Source organism: Symphalangus syndactylus, chromosome 6 (assembly GCF_028878055.3).
Source record: "Symphalangus syndactylus isolate Jambi chromosome 6, NHGRI_mSymSyn1-v2.1_pri, whole genome shotgun sequence".
NCBI classification, from domain to species: Eukaryota; Metazoa; Chordata; class Mammalia; order Primates; family Hylobatidae; genus Symphalangus; species Symphalangus syndactylus.
Genome location: NC_072428.2, coordinates 88372362 through 88390927, shown reverse-complemented (window position 1 = coordinate 88390927; position 18566 = coordinate 88372362). Strand labels below are relative to the sequence as shown.

The 18566-nt window shown below is 33.5% G+C and overlaps 1 long non-coding RNA gene across 2 annotated transcripts; it reads right to left on the bottom strand.

Annotated features, from left to right (window-relative positions):
* Positions 1-95: 95 nt before the first annotated feature.
* On the bottom strand, positions 96-16721 carry LOC134737028 (uncharacterized). Of its 2 annotated transcripts, none has more exons than XR_010121561.1 (5): positions 16486-16721; positions 14420-14528; positions 8366-8546; positions 5946-6098; positions 96-1918 (listed from the first exon to the last, which is right to left on the bottom strand). It is a non-coding gene; the product is annotated as an uncharacterized lncRNA (long non-coding RNA). The 2 variants fall into 2 exon arrangements; XR_010121562.1 differs by having other exon boundaries at positions 1253-5619.
* Positions 16722-18566: the final 1845 nt, after the last annotated feature.

Below are 18566 nucleotides of genomic sequence, written 5' to 3'. Positions count from 1 at the left end.
ATAGGAATATAACGTGAGCCATAAATGTGTGCCACATATGAAATTTAAACCTTTCTAGTAGCCATATTTTAAAATAATACAAATAAATGGTAAAATTAATTTTAATAAAGTATTTTATTTAATCAAACATATTCCAAATACTACCATTTTAAATTACAATCAATATCAAAAATATTGATGAGATGTTTACATGTTCATTCTAATTCTATGAAATTCATTGCTTAATTGAAAACTGTAGCATATCTTAATTTGGACAAAACATTTCATGAGCCCAAAGGCATATGTAGCTAGTGGATTCCGTACTGCAGGGCAAAGTTTTATATAATACACAACTATAAATTTATTGCAAAACTAAGATGATATTACTGTATATTATGGCACTTTGTAATTACCATACAGTGTAAAAATATGCTAAGAGCAAAAGTAGGGTGTCATATTTATGTGCATTTGTTCACACTGATTCATTTGTCATAGATTGCCATTTTCTTATACATTCTCTTCATAAACAGTTACTATGATGTGTAAAAAGTAGTCGTCGTGAATTTGTGTTCTTTTGAAATGAGTTAGATCTGTTTTAGTATTAGTGGAAATAATCTGTAGGCAGCAAGCTTTGAATTGCAAGCTTCGAAATTATGCAGAAAGAGAACTTGAGATCCATTCTGCTGGGAGAGGTCAAAGCATCTCATATTTTTGCTCTTTCACTTTACTCTCCTGGGAAGAATGTGCAGGGGCAGGCATGATGCTTTCAGGATCTTTAATAACGTTAAATACAAAGGGAAGTGGCAAGAGTCTTCTCCTTCACAATCCTCAGGGTGGTTGTAGCCTAGAGTATGTCTGGGGCCATCCAAGGGGAGGAGTGTGATTGCGTGCTGTGTCTTCAGTTCTTCTGAGGTCTTTTTTGTGCCTTAGCCACATTCACATTAACTATTTTTCTCAACAAACAGCAAATACCTATTAGGCAGGGAAGTTATGTGTGGCAACTGGATGCTGAGTTCATGCAAAAAAGGATAGGTGAATAAAACTGTTTTCTTAAAATTCTACAATGTTCCCAGAATTATAGAAATCAGAGTCTGTAAATGAATTAGTCAAATGGGGGAAAATAGTTTTTCATCAATGAAGTAGCATATTAAGTGATCTCTAAGGTGCTTTTCAATATTAGAATTCTGTAGTCTATATTCTAAATAGATAAAGTAAAGAGAACAATGGCACTGAATCATGTATCAGTCAGGAAATTAATAATTTACACCAGTAATTATTTTGTAAATTTATTTTGTGCCTTTTCTATCTGTCGATATTGAGAGAATGTGAAAATGCAGAAATAAATTTAACAATGAAAAGAACTACAACTACAATAAGGAAATAGCCAGAGGCAGACACAGTATCTATGGAAATTCTATATGTGTCAGAGATAGCATTAGAAGTCTCTGTAGAAATATCACTGTAAGAGTAGGTGCTCCAAATAGTGAAAAATAATTGCATTCCTACTTTACTGCAGATCACAAAATAAGTTCTTTTACATTTAGAAAAACTTAAATATGAAAGGCGACTTGTAAAAATATTTACAAGAAAATATAGGATATTTTCCAAAATATCAGAGTATATCACACCAACAATAACAAAACAAGAATGGATAAATACATGATTATGCTTTTCACACAAAGGAAACACAAATATTTAATGTTTATTCACAGAATTGGTGAATATATGGAATGATGTGCAATCTCATTATCAATCAGGCAAAAACATGTTAAATGATGTGACAATAGCAGTTATTATAAGAATATTGCTCAAGAGCAATGCATACCCATTTCAGGTGACAGTATAAGCTGGTACAACCTCTTTGGAATGCAACTTGGCACTTACTCATATAGTTGAACATTTAAATACATTATAACATGGCAGTTCTGTTCTGGGGGCACTAAGAGAAACACACAAGAATTTTCATTACAATGATATACATAACACACAAAAACCAGGAGGCAATTCAGAGAATGGTTATAGTCACACAATGGAATATTAAGATATATAATGGGACATTACAGCAACTAAATGGCTGATAGGTAGATAGACAGATAGATGATAAATAGATAGACAGATAGATGACAGATATGATAAACAAGTACGCCCTAAACAATAATGACTCAAACACATAATGAATCAAATATCAAGTCACAGAAGACTGCATAGATATACCACGTTTTTAAAGCTCAAGAACTAAGCAAACATAACAATGTTATCTAGTAATATGTACATTGATGACAAAACTATAAAATCCCCAAGTCAATGACAAACACAAAATTCAGGATATTGGTTGCATCTAGAAGACAAGCAGAGGGATGGCAAAGGGTAGCAGCACAGCTGTTAGTAATATTCTAATTCTGAAGTGAGATGATGGGCTCAGGGGTTCATTTTATTGCTATGCTTTATTACTTGCAAATATGTTACTTATGTTATCGAATATCAAATATTACATCATAAAATAATAATTAAAAAATGAATTGACTAGTAAAAATATATTGGGGTGATTTTTCAGGTCAATGCTCATTAAAGAGAAATAACCTCATAAAATACATGATAAGTAATACTGACTTAAAGAAATATTCATTTATTATTATTTTATTAATAAGTTCAATATATTGCATATGAAATCATTTGGATTCATTAAATAGTAATTCATTGTTAAACATTACAATTACATGGCTATCACTGGTACCCTGGTGAATATCATTCCTCAATGAGTAAAGGTAAATTTAAAGTTAATATCTACTAGTCTACTAAAGCTGTAATCATTATTTTAACATAAAACTCTTGGTGCTTATTATAAATCATGGTTTTGAGTGACTGCTAACCTCTTTTTATCTCATTAATATAATACACATGCCAATGTATAGCATCTAAGAAGAAATTTTTTATTTTTAATTTTAAAAAATTTATATTTTAATTATGCCCTTTTATGAGTTTAAAACTCAAACATCGTTGGAAAACCAAACACATGTTCTTTCTATGTTCTTCTAGTAAATGTTTTATTCCCTAAGCATTAAAATTGTGTCAGTTTTTTTTTACACACTAGCTTCTTTTCTCTAGCTGCTTTAAGATAAGGATGTTTCCACTTTATGACTCTTTCTGAACTTAATCACCCTTTGAGAAAAATATTATTGTTCTCATTCCAATAATGTAATAGTTGGAAAAAAGAAAAAGAGGTTATACCATATGCCAGGGAATTTAATAAAGATTAATATTTCATAATTTTCAGGCAAAGTTAGAAAGCCATAATAAAATACTCTGGGTCAATGCTTTTGCTTCTAGGAAATTTATGTGGCTGGTTTTACGGTTTTAGTCACATTAGAACAGGTCCACTACAAAAATTTTGTTGTTGTTTACTCATGTATTTTGTGTGCTTGTTTTATCTGTTTTATTCTTGTTAGAGCTGCATGAATAAGGGAGATTCAAAGAAATGTTATTCAATGCCACGATCTTCATATTCCTAATTGAGGATATTTTTGATATTTTATTATTTTCCATCTTTATCAGGATACAAATGTAATATATGTAGTTTACAAGTATCTGTTTTGATATTCTAGTCATATCAACAATATATTCTAATTGCAAGGAATTATGAAAACGTGGCATTAATGCATCTGGCAATAATGTTACTAAATCCTGTCAATGTCTTACAAAAATGACTTTTACAGTATAATTTTGTTCATGTTATTTACTCATTCATTATTTTTAGTTTATTTTTTATTAATACATAATGTACATATTTTGGGGTACATGCAACAATATATTTGTATAATTTGTAAAGATCAAATCAGTATAACTGGGATATCAATTACCTTAAATATTTGTCTTTTCTTTACACTGGAAATATATATATTATTTTCTTCTATTTTGATTTATACAATGGATTATTGTAAACTACTGTCACCCTACTGATCAAACACTAGGTCTTATTTCTTCTATCAAATGGCAGATTTATACCCATTAATTGCTCATTAATAAATACATACATATATCTAAAAACACTGAATATATGTCAGAAACTAGTTTAATAACAGATTTTTTTCTTTTACCATCTAATGGGAGAAACAGATGGAATGTGTGATTAGTGCTATGGTGGGAGAGATACAAAATGCTGCAAGAAACCAATGAGATGTGCCTAATCCAGACGAGAGGGAGAAGAAATATCAGGGATGGCTCGTAAAAGAAACAATCTCTAAACAAAGCCATGAGTGTTATGCAAAAGTGTGTGAGTACTGGGGATACGACATAGCTGAGGAGGAATTTCTAGCAGTATGTATTCATAGCACTATGAATAGCATGAACAGCAGGACTAAAAGGCAGAGGTGAAGGACATCCATTGTTTTAAGATTGTGAAAGTGGTTCGGTGCATCTCAGCCACAAAGTATAAGACAGAGAATGATAATGTTAGGGGTTTGTGTGAAATGCAACTTGGATAGAGGTCCATTTGCAATGAATTCAGTATCAAAATAAGTAAAAAAGAAGTGCTTGTTACCTGTGTCTACTCATCCAGACCATGTCTGTTTTCTTATCGGTTAATGAAAACAAACTCAACATGGGTTTGAACAACTTTTATCATAGCAATGTTCAGCCATTACCCAGGAATCTTTGTTGAACACAATGTCTAATCTAACCCCACCTATTCTTTTAAAACTATGTGAGTATAACAACATATAGCCTGACTTAGGTCTCAAAATTTATTGGAAATAAAGTTCTGGATTTCTTTAATTGGTAAAATATTTGAGCTATGGCACATACCAGAATACAGTAATAAAGTATGCATATTAATAATCTTCATATACCATATTTGATATTTATTAAAAGTAACTATGGTAGTGATATGGACAGGAGGCAAGGAAATACTGGGTAGAAGAGGGTGGTCCCCGGCTAAGGCTACACCCCCAAGCCCAGGACTATGGCCCAAAGTGAGAACATGTATTCCTGTTTTCCCATCCAAATGTTGCCTTTTCCAAAACCATCCTGGCCTGCCCCACCCCCCATCCTGTACCCATAACCCCAGCCTCCACTGGCAGAGGGGCAGCAGAGCAGCAGAGTGGCTGAGCAGCAGAGAAGGAGAGAAGAAAAGAAGCAGCTGGACATCAGAGAGAGCAGCTTGATAGCGGGACTTCAGAGAAGAGCTCAGTTGGGGCCAAGTTCCAGGGAAAGACCACCTTCCCACTCCATCCCCTTTCCAGCTCCCCATCCCACTGAGAGTCACTTCCACCACTCAGTAAAATCTTCTACATTCACCACTCTTCAGTTCATTTGTGCAGCCTGATTCTTCCTGGATGCTGGACAAGAACTTGGGTACCAAGAGGATGGGTGTGAAAGACTGTCACCCTGACCCTCCACTGAGCTGTTAAGCACTTAAGCTGTACATGGACAGCAAAGCTAAAAGAGCACACTGTAACACACGCCCTCTGGGGCTCTGGGGTCACAGGTACCCCCTTAGACGTCATGGGGAAGCACAGAGCTGTACTCCTGCCAGTGCCCAGAGGCATGAGTCCCAGCCCCTGCACCCGCTCACCTGCATGCTTCCCATCCTGTGAGGGGTTGAGAGCTGAGGGCTGAGCAAATGAACCACCCCTTTCGCAAGTCCTGCATAGGGGTCAAGGGAATAATCCTGTTTCAGTAGTTTTGGCACATTCCAAAGAAATAGTATTTTATTATAGAGCCATTTGTTTTAGGAAATTTATAACCTTCCTAGTTCAGTTCCAAAGATCAAAATTGCATTCCAGCATTCATCTCAAACTAAGATATGTTGTTGGTAATTTAAGGTTCAATTAAAAATCCAGGAACAAATTCTGCCGTCAGCTATTTGAATTACTGTAGTTCATTAAGAATTTTATAATCGTGAAAATAAAATATTTTTCTATCTAAGGTATCACAGGGACACAATCAGAGAGCAACTTAAAAATACTTACTGTCAGTTCATTGTTTGTGAGGGTAAATGTTCCATTTGAAAAGGCATCCATAATCAAATGATACATTATTTTGTTATCAGGAGCAGTTCCATCCTTATCTGTACAAGTTAGAGAGACTACGTTTCAACTGGGATGTTTTCAGGATGTTCAGTTCTGAAATGAGTAGAATATGAGAAAAATGTGGTATAACATGTTAGTTTAGATTTATGCAGATGATAATATTTAATAGATGTTTAAAAATGTGCTCATATTTTAAATAATCACTTCCTGCCAATAAGAAAAGTACAGTGTTGATGAAAAATTGTGTAAGATAAGAAATTATTTGGGATCCTTGCTGAGGCTAAGGGAATTGAATTGCTATTATGCTGGATGAATAAGCAGCAACTTTAGTATTATGCACACGTTATCATTGAACAAAATGGAAATTTGTATCTCAGATTAATATTTTTATATTTATAAATCCTAGATCTCTATGTGATCTCTTGAAATTAAATGTTCCATGCTTTTTCTTTACTCAGATAATATATACTTGTCTCCCACTTAAAAATAAGAAAACTGAGAGCTATTGACTATTAAATTTGATACTTAGCAGGGACTGTTTATTCTTACCAATATTCCTATGTCCCTCTATATATCCCAGTTTCCCTACAGCTACTGAAGTAGGCTATGTGAGATGTGCTGGCAAATGAAATGCAAGTGGAAATGCAAGTGGAAATGCATTATATCAGTTCTAGGTATGATGATTCAAATTTGGGGGTACCTTCCACATGCTGTCTTTCTCACTTCTCTTCATGTGGTTCGGAGCACAAGACAACATACTGCAAAGCCTAACAATTGAGTAGTCTAGGATCCCTGAGTCACAGCATAAAGTGCCACACAGTAGAGCCCACCAACCTGCACTACTCTTTGCATAAGGGGCAACGAAATGCTTACTGGGTTTAGCCAATGATATATACATATGTTATTTTTTAAAACAGCAATCAGTGGTACCTTGACTAGTACACAAAATTATAATGGTATTTTTCTCTTTTTTAAAAGAATACATATGTAACAAACCTGCACATTGTGCACATGTACCCTCAAACCTAAAGTATAATAATAAAAAAAAGAATACATCTAATATTAAGCATTCAAAATAACTTACAATTAAAATAATAGAGGAATAAAAGGTAAGTTGTCTAATTTGTTAACATGAAAAAATGTTTTAGAAACAAAAAATTCTAATACCTTCCAGTATGAATCTGTAGGCTACTAGCTGGAACAGAAAGTAAAAGCAAACAACTCTTGGAGTGGCTACAGAATTCTTTGTTCTTTGGCCTTTTGGTTTTTAGCAGAACATCTCTGACAAAAAGTTTACAAACAAACTAAAAGTTGATTTTTGAGTATAATGGAGCAATGGCACCATTTTTGCATGTGGATTTTGGACATTTTTTATTATAAAGTGATCAAATATATCCCTGCATTTGTATTCATAAAATACTGTTTTCAGTGGGAGAAAGTAATTCAAGGGTAGACCACCAAAAACCTTTTATAATGTATTATAAAATATCATTTCTGCTATGAAAGTGGAAATTTTAAGTAAGCAGGAGCTTTTATAGCTCAACTTGCAGGACTATCAAAATTCTACTGCATATAATTTATTTTAGGTCCATCTAAATAGTCTTTTGTTGCTGGAAGCACAGATTACTATGGTTTTCCATAAATTTTCTATATAATAGTATTGATCATCATGTGATCATTATTAACAGATTATCACGTGATCTGTTAATTCTGTAATCACACACTGTTGGAATGAGATATGTTACTAGAATATCAAAGAAGAGTATGTTGCCAGATTACTCCTAGACTAAATTAAGTCTTTTTGAGCCCTCTAGTATTCTGTATAGAGCAATACACTAAGGATCAGAAAATCTAGGTTTCAGGATCCAGACCACTATGTATTAACTGTGTAAACTTTGTGAGTAAATGAACTCCATTTTAATAATAGAAATAACATATCAATACTTGCATTTTAAATTTCTACATAATTTAAAAGCCAGAACAAAGAAAGTAAGTTTGTATGTAGCTTTAGAGCTATCATTAAGTTAATGTCAGTAAAATACAAAACGAATTATATCCTTGCATTTATACAAATATATGATTTCTAATATAATAGCTCTTTTATCTCCCTGAAAGCATGAAGCTAAACAAAATAATCCTTTGGAATCCTTTCTAGCTTTAATTTTTATACTTTTTAAAGAATTAATAAAGCAGATTAACTTGTACCAGGGAGGAGAAAGAGAAGCTGCATAGTGTCTGAAAATAAAGAATGAAAGGCTTCAGCTTCATTCCAGGGATGGTACGATGCTTATCCATTTATTTTTTTCATGCTTCTCTCTGTGCCAAAATCTGAAGACCAAACAATTACTATCATAACTTACATGTAAATACCCTGCGAGCATTGAGGTGGATTGTCATTTACATCTTGTAGAAACACAGTGACTGTCCCAGTTGTTGAATGTATTCGCTCATTGTCATAAGCTCTAAAATATAATACCCAAGACTTTGGTGTGGCTATGTCTTCATAATCCAAAGGATAGGCAAGTGTGACCCCTCCTGAATCTAAAAGGCAGGCAGATGCAAATTTTTTCATTACTCATAAAATGAATAAGTTACGAATTAAAAATAGTGGCATGGATAAAATAGTTCTAAGGACAAAATAAAGGTCAGTCATTGATCTGATGAAACTCGCACGCTAGTCGCAACTGTGGATCTGTAAGGAATGTTGGTTGGGTAAGTGACAGGGAAAGAGAAGTCTTCTTAACTGCACATTTCAGAAAATATTTCATGGGAGGGTCATGGTGGGTGGAGTGGGGAGCACAGAGTGCAGGCTAGGCTGGGTGTTGAAAAATGAGTACAGGAAATCCAGGCAGAGATGACTGAGGTGGAGTGGGGGTGTTGAAGAGGGTGTAGGTGGAGTAGGGGACAGTAGGCAAAGAGAAAAACAACAGAAATCAACAAAAAGAAAAACTGATAATGTTTTCATTGGGAATTCCTTTTTAAATAATTTTATCGCATCTATATTTGCAGAGCACGTAACCCTTATGTGAAAGGTGCTCTCTCCTTTATAACCTTGATTTTTAATCTACAGGTAAAAACATAATTGATGCTCATTCTCATTTCTTACGTTCTTATGTTTCTAGGTATTTTGGTTGTCTAGAGTGCATTCTCTAGCGGATGCATCAGGAAGAACTAATTAAGGAGATATTGTTTCCCATGTTCTCAAATTTTCATATGCTGTCTTTTATATATGAGGTCATTTTGCTGAATGTAAATTTGTTAAATCACATTTTGTGTCCTCAAGTTTCCTAAATTGTTACTCCGTTAACTTATAGAAAGGATTTATAGAAAAGTCTGTTAACAATGTATTAATATTACTCCCTTGTAAGTGACCTACTCTTTTTGCCTAAAGGCCCAAATACTTTTCTAAAAAATTAACATCTAATAGTTTATTAAAATCTGGCTCAGATTCAGCCATTATGGATTAGTTTTTCCAAGAACCTAGTTTGCCTTTTCAAATTTTTTACTTTAGGAACTTTTTTTGGATGATACCTCTGAGCATTTGTTGTATACCTTTGCCTTTTGTTTGCTTCTTCAGGAATTTTTAGAACATGACTTAAGGTGTTGGCTCTTCTCTGCCTATCTTCTATAGCTTTCATTTTCTCTTTCATTTCTATTTTAGTATAATTATTAATTTTTTAAAAGTTGATGGAAGAGTTTTTTTTTTTTCTCAGAACAATTTGAGAGTAAGTAGCTGACCTGATGCCTCAACATACATTTCCTAATAGCAAGGGTATTCTTCAAACAGCCATGGTTCATCAGAATCTGAAAGTTAACATCAATATATCTAACACCAAGACCTCCACTTAAATTTCAGTAATTGTCTCAATATATTTTATAGCAAAAGATCCAGTTCAGAATCACATGTTGTCATGTGTCTTTAGTCTCCTTCAAGGGAAAGATCTTCAATCTTCCCTTGAGTTTCATGACTTTGAACTTTTTGAAGATTACAGACTAGTAATTTTGGAGAATGTCTCTCAAGCTGGGTTTGCCTAATGTGAGCTCACAATTAGATTCAGGTTATGTAGGTTTTGCTTAAATATCATAGAAATTATACTGTATTCTTATTGAATGTTATCAGTTTGTCTCACTACTGATGAAGTCCATTTTAATTACTTGACTCAGTGAGTATCTGCCAGTTTTCCATACTCCAAAGTTGCTACTTTGCTCTTTGCAAATAACAAGTATTTTGTAGGCTGGGTGCAGTGGCTCACACCTATAATCCAAGCACTTTGGGAGGCAGATGTGGGTGGATCACAAGGTCAGGAGTTCAAGACTAGCCTGGCCAACATGGTGAAATCCTGTCACTACTAAAAAAATAAAAAAAATTAAAAAATTAGCTGGGTGTGGTGGTGGGCGCCTGTAGTCCCAGCTACTTGGGAGGCTGAAGTAGGAGAATCACTTGAACCTGGGAGCCAGAGGTTGCAGTGAGCTGAGATCACGCCACCACACTGCACTCACTGGGTGACACAGTGAGACTCTGTCTCTCATAATAATAATAATAATAATTTGAAAAGAGATACTTTGAAACTATGTAGGCATCTTGTTTTTCATCAAACTGTCCATTTATCTTTGTATTTATATCTGATGGACTCATGGAATCTCATTTTATGATTTATAATCTGTATTATTTATTTTGATGTTCAGATTGCTCTAGAATTGGAAGGGGGAACAATTGAAGCTGATTTCTGGCATTTTGTTTTTGACATACCTTCATCACTCTTCGAGCATGTTCTTGCATTCTCGCTCGTTTTATACTTTAACTACTGCGGCCTCAAAAAAAGCCATTCCTCTAAAAAGCTTCTAAAGGGAAAAATGGTATTTAGAACTCATTTTCTGAGTAATAGCTGTACTCATGGCTATTCTGATATTATGATCCTAAGTTCTTTCACTCTTTAAGCAGGGACACAAAATGTATGGATTTACGTTTGTGGGTCTCTGCATCTATGTACACATACAATTACATCAATGTTTGTTAACTAAACACACATGCACATATAGATATACATGTACAAATATATATCTTTTCCATATATATATATATGGAAAAATATAAGTTCATTCTGATACCTTCTATTTTAATTTATCCCCACATGGTTCATTACAGTTTTCTCATTTTCCACAATTGTTACTCACATCTCTGACAGGAGAAACCATCCTTCATTTATCTTTAGCTTTTTATCAATCCCCTGGTATGTAATTAATCTCCCATCTCTCCTACCATCCGCTTCTCACTGCCAGTTCTGGCACCCTTCTCTCTGTCTTTGTATCTCTCTCTCTCTCTCTCCCCTTAACTTCTGACTTGCCATACCGAACCTTCTCTCCACAAGTCATCTTCCCTATCCCTCTCAGATTCTGGCTCTCCACCAGGAGATCTTTTGGCTGATATGATAGATGGTTTGGGTTTAACCCAGCTCTTTTCATGTGTGAAAATGTACATCACCTCTTAAAAAGAGAAACATCTTTCTTTTCTTCTTCTTCTTGTTTTATATTTATGTCATTAGGGCTAGAAACTCCAAACTTTTGGCCATGTGGAAGGTAGTTAGAGTTACAAATGTCAAAATCCAGCAGATTGAATTCAAGTGCAGGTTCTGCCGCAGAAATCAGCTGCATGAGCTCGGATAAATTAAAATATTTTCCAGGCATCATATGTTACGTGAGAATTAGGAGAGTAAAAACCCAAAGGGGTTATTATGTATGCAAAGTTATTATATATGTGATATATAATAAATATTCAATTTATGTTTACTACTGCTCTGGTTTCCATAGGAAAATGTACTTCTCAGAGAAAAAAAAAATCATACAATAAAATCCCAGGGAGTGCTATTGTGAGTTTGAATTGTTTGGGAGCCTCCTGGAGCAACCAGATTATACAGACCATTTCCATACTTCTGAGAAGGAAGAAATAATCATTTCTACCTCATGAAAATATGCTAAATATGCTGCTAAATATTTTAAAGATGGTTTCATCTTAATAGAATGATAATCAGGTTTATTTTTCACTAGTAAAAAACACTGTTGAATATATTTTATAAAATCATTCACAATAAAAATATTATTGTACCTTCATTTATAGAAAATACATTATAGAAAATAATGTACCGAGTGCCCTATGTCTCTATCAGTTGCTGTCAACCTGACTAGCCTTCCAACAGACAGATTTTCATAAATATTTATAGGTGCATCTGGCATATATCTGTGGGACAAAAGGATTTTTTTATCAATCAGTATAAACAAATGTATTTTTTCATCTATGTCACACAGCAAATATTTTACATTTCATGTAATATGTATTGTGTAACAGTTTCAAGTCTGGCCTTCTTAATGTTTTTTCATTGTACATTATTAAATCTATTAGAGAATGTTTACATTTTATAAAATGAACTTAAAAGTTTCTTTTACTTGTATCCTTTTTCAAGTCCTTCTACTGATTGGTAAATTGTACTTTATTCCACATTACAAAATACTACAAACATTTTTGCAATGATTTTCATTATCTTTATGTTTGGGCATATGTCCATATCAGCAAGTGTTTTTTGCCCAAATTCTCTTAAATACCTACATTGACTTTGCAATATGAACATATCAATGTACATTTTCTACATTTTCACTATTAAAAATAAATACCAGAAAAATATGAAGCTTTGGATTATTCCATCAAAAAAATATTGGTTCTCTTCTGTAGTTTCAAGTCTGAAATATAAATGAGTTGGCTTCCAGTGCATATAAAAAGAGCAATAAAATACAACTTATCAAGGTTTACTTTCTAGATCATTTAAAATATTTTTAAAAAATTAACAGTGGGAAACAATAGCCAAACACTGGTCTTTATCCTGCTATGAGAAAAATTTCTGTGGCTTAATCTTATCATTTAAATATTTAGATTACTCATTGCTTACGTAAGAACAGGAATCTCATCATTGACATTCTGGACGTTGATACTGATGGTACCAACGCATAACTCCAAAGACAGGTTTTGCCTATTTCTCACAGCAATCACTAAATGGAAATGCTAAAATAAATAAGAGAAACTATAATGTGGGTTGTTTTTTAAGTGCTTAAAATATTTAATTTCGGCCATTTAATTTCAGTGGCTCATGACTGTAATCCCAGCACTTTGGGAAGCCAAGGTGGGTGGATCACCTGTGGTCAGGAGTTCGAGACCAGCCTGACCAACATGGCGAAACCCTGTCTCTACAGAATTAGCCAAGCCTGGTAGCAGGTGCCTGTAATCCCAGTAACTGGGGAGGCTGAGGCAGGAGAATCACTTGAACCTGGGAGGCAGAGGTTGCAGTAAGCAGAGATTGCCCCGTTGCACTACAGCCTGGACAACAAGAGTGAAACTCCATCTCAAAATAAATAAATTAATTAAAATAAGTAAATAAAATCAAAATGTCAATATGCACTTTCTAAATAAAGTTAATCCTGAACTTTGTATGAGAGAACAAAGAAACAAAACAAAGAACGGCAATTTGTTTAGGAGTGAATGGAAAACAGCAAAGTGGACTATATGAGAAATGATCCTATAATACCAGGGTGAAAAGCATTATTATAAGCAACTAGTCAAATGTCCTGGAAAAATAGTTGTTGCTTTTTTTTTCTTCAACTCTCACATAGTGGTGTTATCTCACTATAGATAAGTTCTGGCCAAAACATTTGCAGTTTAGAAAGTCATATTTTAGTTAAGATGATGTTAAAACAAACAAACAACAAAACACAACATCAACAACAAAACACAACATCAACAACAACAGACAGCCTGATAAGTCTACTACTGGAAATGTTTAGAATTGCTTAAAGAAACTGGAAAACATTTGAAATTTAAATAGTCTCATTTTCCAGGATGATTTGGTAGGAAAAAATGATTTGTTATGTGTTTTCATCTCCTTATACCTCACTCTTCTTTCCAATTATTTGCAAATTTCAAATCTGATCAGGACATTGCAGGGAAGAAAGGCCACACCAGGTCTCCACAATCACATAAAGCCAAAGAGAGAGACACTTTTTTAGATAATTCAAGACTAAAGAAGTGCACTTTTATTTAATTACCCAGAACATTGCCTGTTCCATGCTGTTGAATATGGAGACAATCCCTTCTCCAACTTTTATATACACCCACAGAAACACACACAATGATTGAAATAATATTTAACTAAGTAAGGTCTAATGAAAAAGTACACATAATGAGTCACATAAGTGTCTAAATTTATTTTCTTTTAAAATGAATTTCTGCTTGATCTGGGTGAATATGAAAATACAATTACATAAATTTGATAACTTTTTATTTCAACTTTGATACGTTTTTAAAAATTATTTTATTGAAGGGTATTTAAAGGTATCCATTGTTTTATATTCAGTTTTATATTTAGTCTCACCTTAGGATTTGTTTCATAGTCCAAAAGAGGTTCAGTTGTTTTAGAAATAACACCATTATGCGAATCCAAAGCAAAGTAGGCAGTGGCATTAATTGAAGAATATTAAAAACTGCAACACACACATACACACACAAACATGATACATTATTGAGTAAGCATGAATTCTGAACTGACGGCTTTGATGCAACGATTTGGCAAGATGTAAACCAAAATAAATTTTGCGAAGACTGCCTATAAATTAAAATCTGAACTGACTTTCAGTTTCAGACTTCAAAAATAATCTATATATTCTTTCACATTTTAGTTGTATTTTTTTAATGCATTTTATACTAAAATATTAGAGCATTTTTGGTGAATAGCTTTTAATAATTTCATAATTAGTTTACTTTCTAGTGTTGCATTTACAGATTTTTCCAATATAAAAAAAAAGCTGTTCCCTCTTGAATACTCAGGAAGTATATCTAAAGGAGGCACATGCACTGAATTATTTGGAAGAAGCCATTTGATTTCATCTCTGAATCGATTTTCTGTATGGCAAAAATAAAATATTGCCTTGGACAAAGCTATTATTTTTATGGGCATCGGCATGTTTCTCTCCATTGTTATCAAGACAAATATTAAAGATTTTGAAAAGGATTTCATAAAGAAATTATATTATAAACACTTAAATCCAGATTCCAGCTCAAAAAAACCCCCCCAGTAAAACCTGGGAGATCTGATACCCAATGCCATTTCCAAAAAATGCATAATAGCCATTTTGATGGTCATATTAACCGTCTTTCATTTGCCTGTAAGTGAACAACCAAAGTTGGCTTATATTAGACTAAAATCCTCTTAAATATTCTTATGAAAATAATCTCTGTTTTCCCCCATTATTATAGTTTTAGATTTGTTAAACATCATCATTTTCCAAATGTTTGTTTTCTCTTTCCTAATGACTTTTACAATAAAATCCAGGTATTACATTAATTTTTGGTAATGGAAACTATGCACGTAAGCACATAATTATAACTGATACTTTTGTAGACACCCATCCTTCACACATATGGACATATTCTAGTTTAAATGCACACTTCCACGTACCCCAGTATCCCAACTCTATCCTCCCAACACACACACTGACACATTCACACAAATAGATGAGCTGAGACTGGTATATCAGGAATTACATTGTTCCTGTGTTGTAGTCTGTCCTCAGTCTGAAATTCCCATGAGCAAAAAATGTAATCAAGTGTGTTAATCAATATCTCATTACAATCAGGTAACCAGAAAAATTATATATAGACTAAATTCTTCACAGAGCTTTCTCTCAAACTTTAGTTTCAACCATATTCCCAAGTGTATATTTATGTGTATCATTATAGCAAGCATGAACAAACAGAAAAAAACTTACTCTCTTCTATGGAGAATTTGACTCACTAAATTTAGGGCAGAGTATTCCAGTGTATTAATCAGATTTATGATATATTGCATCATCAAGAAAATAATTTTCTTACAAATATAATTATATTATAGGTCATATGTATACCAGAAAAATATCTGAGAAAATATACAGTGGTGAATTATCTTAAATTTCTTTTTTACTCCCACTTAAGCTGTAACCATTTTGTCATCTAAAATTTATTCTCTCCTCTTTATGAATTATTGCTAAAACCAGAATTAATATGAAGACCTAAAATATCCATTACTCACATTGTATGTATAATAAAGAAAATATGCCTGATTGGGATGAATAAAAGGCAATGAACAATGAAAACATTCTATTCATGCTCATAAATGTCATCAGATAAATGCCAATAGATGTAAGCTCTAGTTTTTCACAATGCTTTCAGACCATTTAAAATCTGTTGCTTTCGTTTTGAAGTCAGAGCATTTTAATTATATGTTACTGCTTCCAAAGGTTTAAGTCTCCTCTCTCACTTCAGTGACTACCATACACATAAAGAACACTTTACTTAACAGCCTGGCAAAATAATATTTTGTGCATTAAAAATTGAGCACTCTTTTTGGTTTTTTTTCTCATCCAAGTTGGGCAAAAATAAATAGATGAAAATAAAAAAACTTACTTCAACTTCCTGTCCTAGATCTGGATCTCTTGAAAGAACCATATATATAAAAGTAGATGCAGGAATGTCTTCAGGAACAGACACTGAAACACCTATACGATTACACAATCATGAACAATAATTTAAATTCAAATGTCTTTCTTTCACTTCCTGCTTCATGCTGGTACCATAAATTACCACGCTGTATTTTCCTTAAAACGGTCTTCTTCATATTTGTTTCAGAGAAACAAAAAACCCCTACAAATACTTACTCCCATTAACATCAACGTTTAAAAGAGCCATCATAATTCAGGTTGATATTCCTACATTTAAACTTTGGGCTACTTTATGGAATGGGATATAACTGCTCAAAGTCAATGGCCACTAAGATATGATTTCTACTTTTATTCTTTTATATTAGGATATTGAAGCTTTTTGTCTCCTTTCACAAACATGTACAAAAAAATAGAGCACAGCCTGTGAAGACAGGAAGAAATGCACTAGAATTCCTGCTCCATCACTATTCTCACCTGTACAATGGGGATAAAGTACTTCTCCAATCTTAGAGTAGTTCTGGAGATTAAATAAAATACTATACATAACACATCTCACAAATGCTCAACAAATGCTACTTGCCTTTTTCCAACCATAGCTCCTCATCCTCCTTCCAGTGCTACCAACTATGATTCTGTGTAATCCCAAAATCAAATAACATAAATGCACATTTAGACTACTGATAGTTTCTCTACCTGTTAAGTGATTCTACAAACACTTTTTTTAAAAGAAAAAAGGCTTAATGTTTACTGTGCAGCTGAATCTTGGATATCAAATCCAGTGAATATTGTATCACAATCCAGACTGGGTAGTCCTGTAAAGATCTCTTTACAGGACTTTCTAAGGATGTTGTAGAACAACTTTGGTGTGACTGGGACTCGCTTATTTTTAACCTTTGTTTCAAACTGAACATGTGTAGGCAGATTCTGTAATTTAGTGATTTGTTCTGGTTAATTATAGCAACTGGATAATTAAACCCAGTAAATGAATTGAATATGTGTGTGTCAAATCAGCAGCTTGAAAATCATGTCAATGTCTTTGGTAATTCTTGGTCACAGAGACCCACAGAGTTGCCCTACTTTAAACAGAAAGTGACTTGTCCTCGCTTCTCTTGTGTCCCAAGGCCCACAGCCCAGATGATGGAAGAGAAAAACATCCCGATCTTGATGCTGCTCTAGCAGTTTATGCTGGTTCAGCCAAGCTTGTGGTAGAAATCGGGTCAAAATGACCTTCTTGAGATCCACATGTATCTTTTTAAAGTTTACTATAATTTTGGATGACTGAAAGGAAATTACAAAGAACATCAACTAAATTGTCTCAAAGTGGTCCAAAAGATCATATCTTCACAAACACCAAACTCGTTCATTGGTACATTGCCAAGTCTCACCTAGGAGACTTTTCTTGGTTAAATTTAGTTTCTGTGAACAAATTTCTTTAATATAAACTTCTATTTTTAGGTAAGTTTATTATTATGTTTATCAGAAGATATGTTCTGATTCAAAGTAAGAAATCTGTGTGTTGTGCATTTTGGAACTTTTGGGTTTCCAAAAAGGTGATGTTTCTGAAGATTGAGAAGAGATAATTCTGGTGGTAAGAAATAGAGCAGCAATGAACAGGCATCCAGGAAAAACGAAACAAAAAAGAGACTATTTTAATGAAGTTTGCCTTGTTCCACTTGCCCTCAACTTCTTTTTTATCTCCTTGCCTCCCAGTTAGTTGGGTAGTTTCTCTTAATAGAAATAGAGAAAGAAAAGCAGTAAAACAAAGAAAGTAGAAGGAGTAAAGTCTTTATGGTACATGAGCAAGTAAAGTTAGAAATAAATGGAGAGAAAAAAATGAAAAGACTAACTAATAGAGCAGATATAATTGTTGAGATCCAGTGGACCCAGCCAAAATTAAATCAAGCCAATCTGTGTTTTCTGAGATCCAGTCATGTGCAAGGTCTCAAGTATATTCAAATGTTTTAAAGATTGTGTTTTCAGGTCCTCCTGAAAAACACAAATACACATAAGAGTGAGGTTAGGGAACAGTATATGAGGTTGTGATTG